The sequence below is a fragment of the Anas platyrhynchos genome, chromosome Z, assembly GCF_047663525.1.
Source record: "Anas platyrhynchos isolate ZD024472 breed Pekin duck chromosome Z, IASCAAS_PekinDuck_T2T, whole genome shotgun sequence".
Lineage (NCBI taxonomy): Eukaryota > Metazoa > Chordata > Aves > Anseriformes > Anatidae > Anas > Anas platyrhynchos.
In genome coordinates this window covers 22,966,519-22,978,285 of record NC_092621.1, presented here as the reverse complement: position 1 = coordinate 22,978,285, position 11,767 = coordinate 22,966,519, and the positions used below count along the sequence as shown (strand labels likewise).

Here is an 11,767-nt window from a genome sequence, read left to right as displayed (position 1 = left end):
GAGGTAATAATCTTTAATTAGAAGAACTGATAGAACTGGAGAAAACAAACAAGCTTGTGAACTTGACTGACATCCATTAATCAGATCTGACAAGTAGCAAAATCCAAACAAAATACAAGTTAGATGTGATTGTTCATAGTATAATAAAACATTTTAATCAATTAAACCATGGGAGAGAGAACAGTTGCTAACATGAATGTACAGGGATGAATCAGCAAGAAAACGGTAAGCTTTAGAGACAATGTCACTACTGAGTCCACAATTTGTTTATCCGTTGTTAAGAATTTAGTTCCCAGGATCACTTTTTGAAAATGATTTGCAGGTCCCCTTTGAGGATTGGACTGTGCAAGGAATGGAATTTTTTTATTTTATTTAAAAAAATATTTTCCTATCATTTGCTGTGTTTTGTCTTTAATCAGTTATCTCTGTGAGTTCATTGTAACAAATAATGGTTGATTACTTTCATACTCATAATTCTCATGAGGGTGTTTGATGTGCTTGATGTAATACAGCACGTTTTAAAAAGTGGATAAACAAGACCGGTGGAAATTCTTTGGGGCACTGGCATCAATTATGTTAAATATGTTGGTATTCATGAGTGTTGCATTTGCTGTGCTGGCAAGATTTGGTTCTGATGGGTGCTTGTTAGTAGAGGGGAAATTTGCTTTGGATTAGGAGTTTAACACTGGAAGCATTGTTTGAAAAGGGAGATGGAAAAGGGCTCCAGGAAGAATTCTTCAAGGACGTATGTTAGTAGGTGCTGTAATTATTTAACAATTTTCTATACACATACCAGCATCAAAACATATGTAATAGGCAAGAACATGCTGTCAGTTAGGGTTTCCTTTTTGCATTGTTATGTTCATAGATGGTATTCTGTTGTCTAATTCAAAAGCATAGCCTGTGCCTCGCAGAGCATTTTTTAAAGACTTTTTTCTACTGTGTTTTGCATGGTGGCTGATTTTGTGAAGAGCGTGTTGATTTGTGGTTTCCTATACAGGGTAATTTGTACTGTCATTTTTTTGTCAGCCATGTTATCTAGAAAGATGACGTTCATATGCTAGCACAGGAAGAGTAGTAAATATTGAATTTGCAGCAGAAATCTGTGGAGAAAGTCAGGTGATAAAAACGTATGTATTTTAGATACAGAGAAAGTTTGGTGGCACAGCTGTCTCAATCACCCTCCCATTAGTAGTTCATGAACAAAATGGCATATTGGTATGAGGGAGACATTTTAAAATATTTTCAACATTTGGTTGCCCCACCCTAATGATTTGCACAATTATTTTTGAGTTGCAACCACATCCATCACTGATTTAGGTGTATCAGCATTCTGTTAAAGGAAAGAAATTATTGTGTGCTTTTTCAGTTCTTTCTTTACTTCTAGCAGAAACCATCTTGAATTAGTCCACTGTAAAAACAAGAGACCTTTGAGGGGATTCCTCTGAGATATGGATATTCATAAACTACTTTTTGAGGTATTCACATGTTGAATTACAGTGTTCTTGTGAGGCTGCTCAGTATTTTAGGCCTGCAGAGACATTTTCTTCTGCTAACTCTGGAAAAAAAAAAAAAAAAAAAAAAAAAACAAACAGGAAATTTCCAGAATATGGTTGTGTTCTTTTCCATGACACATCTATATTTACTATATAGCTAATTTGCCTGCAGTTTGGCTGTGTATTTATGTTTCAATACAATTATTAACAAGTAGATTTCTACATATATATATGTATCATCAATGTGCTATAGCCTAAATCTGAAAAATGCTAGATGAGATATGTGTGTATATAAATCGTATGCCAATATAGCATATATATGCACAAATATTTAAGTGATAAGCATTTGTTCTTCTAATGTAAAACCCCTGTAGTAAAAGGTTAACTATTCTTTAGTTTCAAGGCAAATAATTGTCAATAAAAACATATGGGCATGAAAGGTATATAAACCACAGAATCACAGAATGGCTCAGGTTGGAAGGGACCTTAAAGACCACCCATTTCCACCCCCTTGCCATGGGCAAGGACACCTCCCACCAGACCAGGTTGCCCAAAGCCCCATCCAGCCTGGCCTTGAGCACCTCCAGGGATGGGGCATCCACAGCTGCTCTGGGCAGCCTGTGTCAGGGCCTCACCACCCTCTGAGTGAAGAATTTCTTCCTTATATCTAATCTAAACCTACCCTCCTTTAGTCACACGTAACTTTGCAGAACATTAATAATATCCCAGAAAGTTAGGTAATTTAACAGGCATGATGCTTCCAGGGAGATTTAAAATATAAGGATCTACTTTTTCAAATACAGGAGCATTATTTTTCACATGAATAAGCTTGTTGCCTTCAGTGTGATTGTTAAGTGAAACAGAGGTGTACACCACACTCTAGATCTGTGACCTAAGGGCTTGTTTACACTGAGTCAGAAAAGTACATTAAATCTACATACATTGAAACAACTTCATTTCATGTGATCCAGTTCCTGCACACACAAGCTGTTGAAATAACCTAAAGCCTGTATACTTATTTGAAGCTCATGAAATGGGACACGTAATGTTTTGCTAACCTTCACATGGTGCCTTCCCACCCTTCCCAAGCTGTGAATACCTCATCAGAGTCAGGAAGGTAAGTTGTAATTAAAAGCAGCTTTTCTGTTAACTTTCTGAGGTGGTATTAGGTATTTTTCCTGCGAAGCCAACAGCACTTCAGCAGCATGTAAATTGTTTAGGAAACACAGGGAAATTATGGGAATTTAGTAATGCATAAATAAGTGGCACAAGCCACTGTTAGCTACTGAGACTTTGAATAGCCAAGCTTCACTGGAAGCTTGAAGCTTTTCTTTAGGGAACAAAAATGGAATGTAAAATGCCAGAACTACTGTTTTTCATCTCTCTGGTGCCCAACATGGAAAGCTGTGCCTTCCCAGCTATATGTAACCGCACTTCCAGAGGTTAGTCTGCTTCTGCTCTATCATGTACAAGAAACACCCTCACTGTCACTCACTATTCAATATTGAAAACATTTCCATTTGATGGATTACAGTCATCAGCATGATGCTACAAAAATTGGTAAGGACAGATGGGGTGTTCTAAAGATGGAAGACTGTTGGATATATTAGTTTCAGAAGGCAAACAATCCTCTGAGGCTTCTTACCACCCTTTGTGTCACAATACCTCCCCCCCAACAAATATGCAAACCATTATTTTCCTGTGAATTCTGTTGTCCCATAATGTTTGCATAAAGAAGGAAATCATCTGGAGTGCAGTGGTGCATTGTCTCCTATTTATGGGACTGCAATTAAAAGGGGAGTGTTTAACCACTACTGAATATTGAAGACCTTCCTCTCCTCTTGGAGCTGAATGAAGTAGTTTAGCTACTGACCTTCAGAGAAGGACCAGCCTTTGAAAGATGAAGAATAGAGTGATAAACAGAGGCTCATTGATCTCAGGTGAAGGGTGCTGCCTTGGGAAAAGGAAAGTAAGTCCAGGCGGGCCATGGTGGAATGAGTGGGATAAAAGGCCAGTTCTACCACATCCAAATATCATGCAGATGCCCCAGCAGTTGTTTTACTTTCTTATGTATGACGTAGATAAAAGGAATTCCAGTCATGCTGTCTGTATATGCAGGCTTCTGGAAGGGAAGAAAAAGCAGATGTTAGTTCTCTTGTAAAGGAGGGATCAGCACTCTGAACATTGTGGGAGTGATTCCTTAGGAAAGAAATGCGAGTAAAAAGTCTGTTAAGAAGACTACAAGGTAGGGAGGAGCTGCTGACATTGAGAAGTAATGCTTAGGAAGTCAAACCTGTTAGTGGCTGCAAAGGAAATGGATGTGAACAGTTAGTATGTTTGATGTATGGCTGGGAAGAGATGAAGGAGATAAGTGAAAATAAATATCAAATGGAGCAAAAGGATATCCAGCGGTCTTCTCAAAGTCTTGGGAGAACAAAGGAGCAGTTGAAAAAGGAAATGAAAGGAGGTGAACTAATATCATAGCACAGGGACTGTGGACGTACAGGCACTCTGCAAAACCATTCAGCAGCATAAGTCAGGAAATGCAATTAAGGTGAATGCCACGCTAGGCAGAAAGCTGCCATGTCCACTTTCTGGCTGTAATGGCAGCAGTCATGCAACCCCTTCATCAACCAGTTTGGCTCCCTTTTCAAGGCAGATTAATGCTTTTCTCTTATGACATTATTGAAGAGCAGAAGCGCTGGTCTGATGGAAAAGGAGGTAAAGATGAATAAAGGGGAGGGAGGAGGGAAAAGTCATTAAGTCTGTGTATGAGGAAGACCACAAAGAAGAGGGTGTTTATGAAATGAAGGGACAGAGAGAAGGGAAAAGTAAGGAGAGAACAGAGGAGATGGAGAGGTAATAACTAGCACATCACTCCAAAAAGAAAACCCCAGACCTATGCAAATATCCTACTCCACTTAATGAAATAAATGCATACATAAAATCAAGTCTTTGGACTTCTGGCAGAAGATTGAAATGAGATTTCCGTACTTTCCCATTTTTGGCCTGACATTGCTCTGTCAGAGCCTTGAGGTTGTTTACAGCCACTTGAGGATTAAAGGCTGAAAATGTATTAGAGACTTCTGAATAAAAGGCTGGAACCTAAGTCCAATAAAAGTATTCTGGTGTTTTATTCCATTTGTTCTAGGGGAAGTAAAATTCCTAAATACTTCTTCTGATGTGGGCTGGATTTCTTATTCATAGAAGGGACAGTCACAATTAAAGTCCTGGAAGTCTGCTAATTTATCCCGCTTAATAATTCTCATCACAGCTGGAGGGAGATCCAATGGTCCCGTGCCATAGTGCAGCAAATGCAACCTACCTAAGTTAATGACACTTTACGTGAAGGTAAGCAAGATATACTCATACACTATTGCTTTCATAATCAAGTGCCCAGTTTAAAGAATTAAACTGGAATATATTTCAGTTGTTCTCTCATGCTTAAAATTAATTAGCCAGGTGTTAAGTATAATTTCTGTTTGCTGAAAGTGTAGAGCTGAGGCAACCAGATGAATCATTTGGCACATAATCTTATTTCTGTATGTAACTTGCAGCCTTGTAAGGGACTGAAGTACTAAACTGTAAACATATAGAGATACGTGTATTTTTTTTTATGTTTTGCACACTTTTTGCATTTGGCATTACTTGACTACTGAATAATTAAAAAATGACTCAGTTCATGTGAGCTTTGCTGTGTTTTTTTGTTGTTGTTTGTTTGTTTGTTTGTTTTTAATTAATTGGTTGTGTTTAAAGAACTCAAAAAAAAAAAGAGTGGAAATATTCCTTTCTGTCTGAAATTTTGGCAAACCTGTTTTGTTTTTTATGGAACATTTTCATAAATATTGAAGCTGACAGTGACCTTTTTTAAAGAGAAGAATCTTTTTGAAGGAGGCCGCTAATGCTACGTACCATTGTAAAATCCATTGTCTATGCTCAGTCTGTGCTATACTACTACTGTTTGCTGAACTTTGCTGATCAAAATATTAAAAGTTGACAAGTCACAGTGCAGTTATCATACAACCTGAAACAGTCCATATTTGTTTTATACAAATTTCCATTTCCATTGATAGAAGTTTGCATCATACAAACCTAAATGAAAATGAGTTCCTAGTGCTTTGGGGGGAATAATACACAGAAATCCTTTCCTGTTTCCCTCCCCGACACTGGCATTTTTGCATAGATGTCAGATTTCAGTTACAAAAGCACAAAGTAAACACAGCAGTGAAAAAAATGATCTTGATTTAATCATACAAGTGTAGCCTGTCTGTCCCCTTCAATCTTCCTATAACATACCACCGTTATTTCTCACATGGGACATCCCATGGCAAAAAAACACCAGATCATTGTATCTGTGTATTTTATACAATACAGAAAACTGTCTTGAGCGAAAACATTGAGTTTCGAAGGCTCTGTGGCTGTGTGAATTCAATCTGTTGTTTATTTCCAGCATATATTATTATTTTATAGAAAAAGAAAGAGAAAGTTTTGCATGTGCCATGTGCTTATAGAAAACAGTTACTGCCTTGCAGCAGCTTGATGGTGTAGGGAAAGAGGAGCAAATGCAGAAGTTCAAAAACTGCCAGATCTGGTGAACATACTAGAACAAAGGTCAAAGATGAACTTTTATTATATGTCCAAGTTTCTTTCTCTCAAAAAATAAAAAAATAAAAAAATAAAAAAATTAAAATGGCAGCCAGATCTTGTTAAAAACAACCATCCCTCCAACTCAGATAACTTCATATGGAAAAGGTGATAGACTAGCCTACTCTCTGAACAATGTAAAATCATCAGAAGATTCTCTTATTTCCAAAATTCCAGTTTAAAATGTTATCAGGTACATCACTGTTCATCCAGAAAACCCCAAACCATTATGACTTTACTATTGTTAGCTTAAATTTTCATAACAAATATGAGATTTAAAAAGTTTTATCTTATGTTTCCCAGCATTTAAGATTTTGTTTCAAAAAAGGTATGCTGGATTTTCTCATTTAAACCATGCTCCTGAGATTCTGAGAGCTCCCATTAGTGCTGGGAATTTCCTGCTGACATAGATCTCAAATTAAATTAAAAAATTATAGTAATAAGCATCTATGCAATAAATAATATGAATCTCTAAACCCTATTACTAGTTGGCAAAATGTAGACTCGTTTAGGTCTGGTACTGAAAATGGATATTTAGATTGTAACGAGCTGATTTTCTGTAGGCTAGGATGGAGAAGGGATGTGCTTTTCTAGTGCAATGACGCTAGGGATAATGCAGTGCAAGTATAATTGCATTTGCTTAGAGTTCTTTTGTGTGGTGCATTTTGACTGTGAAATGCTGGGTAGTCAGTCAGAAGTTAGAGTGCTAAATGATATGTTGAAAAGAGGCAGAAGCAACTCATTAATTCCATCCTATTTGTTTGTCTTGTTACCAAGCCCCAGCACTATTTTCTCCAGTAAAATATTTTTTCTAGATGCATATAGCATTTGAACCACATTTTATCACCAATAATCATCAATAAGTCTTTCACGGTGGCTAAAATACAGGCTTATGGCATGTATGTTAATGCAGCTTAGGTAACGTGGTAAGAACAGGAATTCCTCTTCTGATCATCAGAAGAAAGAAAGCAAAATATATAGTTAAATTCATGTGTAGTTGCAAGAAATCTGATTTCACAGGTTATTCATAAAAAAGTGTTTAGGACACAGGAAGGCAGGTTTAACATTACAATAAACAGGCACAGTCCTATTCCAAACCTTAAGTCTACACAGCGGTCATTCCATGTATCACCTGTGACAAACGCTGTAAGGAATGTCATTGTTATGCTGTGGCATTACTGCAGATTTAATTGAGACACTAGAATATTTTTCTCAATCATCCAGCTCCACTCAAATACTAAAAGTTCACTTGCAAATACATTTTAACATTTACTGGCTTGAAAAAAATAATCTATTAATGCTTTACTACTTCATTTAGACTTCAGTTCAGGAGGGATTGGAGCACTAAGGTAGATAGGTCACCATTACGTTTATTGCTCCTTTGTCTTTGTGCAGTGAGAATTTTTTTTTTTGCCTTTTTTTTTTTTCCCTAGTCTGTTTTTCTGCTTTATTAACTGGTGAGTATTACTGTATAGTTTCCACCATTAGCTACATCAATAATGCTACACTTGGCCTTCAGGAACAAACAGCAGGGTTTTGTACAGGTCTTAGAAGCTAAGCAAAAGACAGGGATAAACACTGACCATGTTCTATCCATGCCAGACAAGGATACAGCTTTGTGCAACTAGTCATACTGTAAATCAATCAAAACCTCAGATTACTTTTTAGTATGGTTAAAATTCCCCTTCATCCCAGTCTTGGGAATTCTTTGATCCTTGGAACATTATTAATGCCACTGGTGTATTTTGTTGGTTTTGAGGAGAAAAAGACCTTATGGAAAGTGTGTGTTAGAAGTGAGCATTAAATAAGCAAACAACCAATCATATAAGCAGAACAGTCTGCGTATAAGTAAAATGGGCTGAACTGAAGTAGCTAATGAAACTCCTGAGCACTTTGATGTTTTGTTTTCCTAAAATACTCAGGAGTATGTGAGTTTTCCATAATCAAACAGGTAAATACATATTTTTAGTGCTCTGCCTCCTACCTGTTGCTTGTTAATTTCAGCTATGAAGCATTCTCATTGTGGGAATTTATTGAAATAATCCTTTTCCGCATATCCATGTGCTAGAGAATTTCAGAAATATATTTTAACTTCTTTTAATCCAATAGATATGAATAACAGCATTCCCACTGAACTTTGGTTCTGGCACATGTGTTCTAAAAATCTTCCATTTTTAAATAACTTATATATGTAAAATAACTAAGGCTCTTCTCCCCATTTTTTCATGTGTAATTTTCCAGAGAGAATTTAACAAGTGGACTGAAAACAAACAAACAAAAAAGTCCAGCAGTAAGGCATGTTTAGACCAGAACACAATACAGAATTGTCAGACAAATATGCAGGGTAATTTAAGATTCAGTGCTAATACCATTTATAACAATGGCTTGGAAAAGAAGAAAAGAAATTTTGTGCCAACAGTTTATCCAGTCATGCAGAATCAAAGTCTCCCCATGCAAATAGTTCTGTAACGAGCATAATGAGGCAAGACTTTAAAGGTATATATGCTTTATCAGAAAAGCTGGCATCAGAAATCTTGGCTACAGTAGCAGGATCTGCATACTTTATTCTCTGCCGACTCACACTTTTCAAAGCTAAAACTCCCTGTAAAAAGAAGGGGGAGCTTTTCCAACCTCCAGCACAGGCAGGTTTTATACAAAAGGCATTGCAACAGCCACGGCAGCCCCTCGGTCCTGGATCTAGGGGCAGAAGTCCATGTTGCTGGGGTGTTGCAGCGCCCAAGGCCTCCACCATCAAAGGGCCAGGACCACCAGGCCCATCTTCTGCCTGCTCCCAGCACAGGCCACGAGGTTTCAGCCCAACCCTAACCAAGGCTTGGGAGCAGCACAGCAGACCAGGGACACCTGCTCCAGTCCTTAGCCAGCAGGCAGGGACTGGCATGAAGTAGCCCAAGGGCAGTGCTGGTGCTTGACAGCCCCTCCAACAGAGCCCAGTCCTGTGAGGTACAGAGCCATGTGCTGAGGTAGGATGATCTGCAAATCTGTCAAATCTTTTCTGGGAGAAAGTACATTTCTAAGGCTGTCTAGATGTTGTATATTCCTGATTTTGACCCACGGAGAATTTCATATAGGCAAATTATAAACGTCAGGGAAAAAATAACAGAATAATACACTATAAGTGTAAGATCAAGCAACTAAAAATGAATTTTGAAATCCAAGGGAGAGTGGAAGTTCCTTGCACTGGAAAGACAGTAACACTGGGAGATGGCCACTAATCATCAGTACAGCTCTGCGTTCCCTCATCCTCATTGTCTGCCTGAGTTTTGCTTTAAATGCAAGTCATGCTAATAAGCTAAATGATCCAGCAATGCAGTACTACAGAGCTGAGGTAGGACAGATTATTCTCACTACTTAATTTTACTGGATAGCATGGATGTTCTTCTTTAGTGTGACAAATACTGATGGGAGTGCAGATCCAGTCCAACAAACATGTTGAAGACATTTTTTCCACAGCTCATGTTCTTAACACACATGTTTCAAGCAAACCCATTGCGATTAGGTCATTTTTTTCTCCCCTCTCTCCTCAGGGCTGTGCTATGCAGTCCTGGCAGCTTCTGGATGCAGCCTCCGATGTACTCAAAAATTGGTGCCTAGAGCTGAGACGAGGCACTCTGAGACCACATCAGGCCAACAGGGCCTTTTAAGGAGACACTGGAGGGACACAAGGACAAAGCTTCTGCCATGGCACGTACTGGATTCAAATCTGACACGACCAAACCCTAAATCAAAGTCCCCACCTCATGCTGAGCACACATCCAGACATACTGATAGGAGACAATTACTTTTGGTCCCCCCAAGGGTATGGAAGTAGCCATGGCAGGATGTGTCCCCACCTTCAGGCCAGGCGACCAGGAAAGCACGCTGCCATATGAAGTTACAGGTACCTACACACCATGTTCTGGGGCCGCAAGGGGAACAAGGCGGGGATTTGTTAGCCCTGGCAGCTCTGTCACTGCACTGAGGTGCTGCCTCAGTGTATGGGAAGGAAGGAGCCACCCACTCAAAGACAAACATGCACTGTGACTTGCCACTACACCAGCAAGAGCCTGGCCTTTGAGGGGCCACTCTGTTGCTCCATCCTTAGCAGACCCAAAAAAATATAGAGGATGCAGGTGTGTGGGGGAATATTGTACAGAAGAAAGAATTTGGTCTCTTGGGAAAGGTGGTGACAGGGAGGAGTAGGGGGGACCACCTCTACTGTAGAAGAATCTAGTGAAAGCCTGTGGCTTGTGGAACATATATATATTATTTATTTATTTATTTATTTATTTTTGTGGGAGATCAGCTAAAGACTGTGTTGGCTTCTGGACTTCTTTGCCAAAGATATATTTTAAGCATAGCGCTTGTCTGTGACCTTTTCTTTCCCCAAGACAATTCATTATTTTGGCTCGCCTTCATCAAGTACTGCTTGTGTGTAAAGCAATCCTTCACACAGACAGGTCGTAAACGTCAGGGAAGTTTATAATAGAAATCCTGAGACTAGCATCAGTGCCCAATGCCAGTAACTGCTCTGCAGCACTGTGTGCACCCAGCCCTTTGTAAGAAACCCATCTGGGTAAAACCCTTGCTTACGGAAGATCCACCTGTTCTGGCTCTCAGTGGCATCTAGGACAAAAACAGAGCTGTTGATCAGGACAAACTGCTGTTGCTGATGCCATTAAGCAGAAGAATTCACTAGGGCAGGAGTGTGTGTTTAAGTACCAGGACACCTGCTCCTTCACGGAACGAGTTATTCTAATTACAAAAGTATTCATAATGTCACGGAAGCTATTAAAAATAAAAGACGAGTCAGTAGTGTGACTTTCAGCCTCACGATTGACACATGGCTGTATCTGTACAAACAAGGTGGCATTTCCAGAGGTGTTTTTACATTTTGCCATCAGAGTTGTTTTGTTGTTGTTATTTAAAATAAATGTATGTGCAGTATGAAATCTGAATCTTTTACAGTTTTAGGCAATTCAATGTAATTTAGTTGGAGGGCCTTTAGTTGGAGGCTGATGTTACCAAAATCTCTCTCAGTCTTGTTCTCAGAGTGAAAGGATAATCTTGTTAATTCACTGACCTAGGGTTCAGCAGCTCTGAAATCTGCATCCCTGTCTGCCACAGACTAAGTCCCTCCAGCTTCTGGTCCTACCTCATCTAGGGCAGGGAACCTCCCTTATTCGGTATTTGTGGTGCAGCAGCACTCCCTACGCCATTGTAATACAAATAATAGATACTGTAGTGTAAGAGGAACCTGTCAAAGTCGCTGAACTCTCCTTGGCCTTGCGCCAACTCCTGACGAAACCCTGCAGGAAATGTGGCTGACAGAAGCCGCTTGTTGGCCCAGCGCAGCGTCAGGCTGCAGCAGCAAGCCCAGTCCAAGCATCGCTTCTGCCGGTGGTGCTGCCTGGTGGCCTCTGCGGTGTGACCAGCAGAGCGTGGCTGGCCTCAGGGGACAGAAATAGCAGTACCTTTGGTCCGAGGAACGTGATGAACGAGTCCTCCAGAGCTGCTGGCTGACAGCAACGTTGCTGTGCTGCTCCCCTCCTCCCTTCCGAAGGCCACAGGCAAACCACAAACTGCATACACCTAGCAGGGAAACGAGAAGAGATAAATCAAACAAAAAG

At 39.6% G+C, this 11,767-nt stretch overlaps 1 long non-coding RNA gene across 1 annotated transcript; it reads right to left on the bottom strand.

Moving 5' to 3' along the window:
- LOC110352868 (uncharacterized) lies at positions 1-11,767 on the bottom strand. Its single transcript, XR_002402555.4, has 3 exons — positions 11,612-11,767; positions 3,370-3,618; positions 1-1,558 (listed from the first exon to the last, which is right to left on the bottom strand). It is a non-coding gene; the product is annotated as an uncharacterized lncRNA (long non-coding RNA).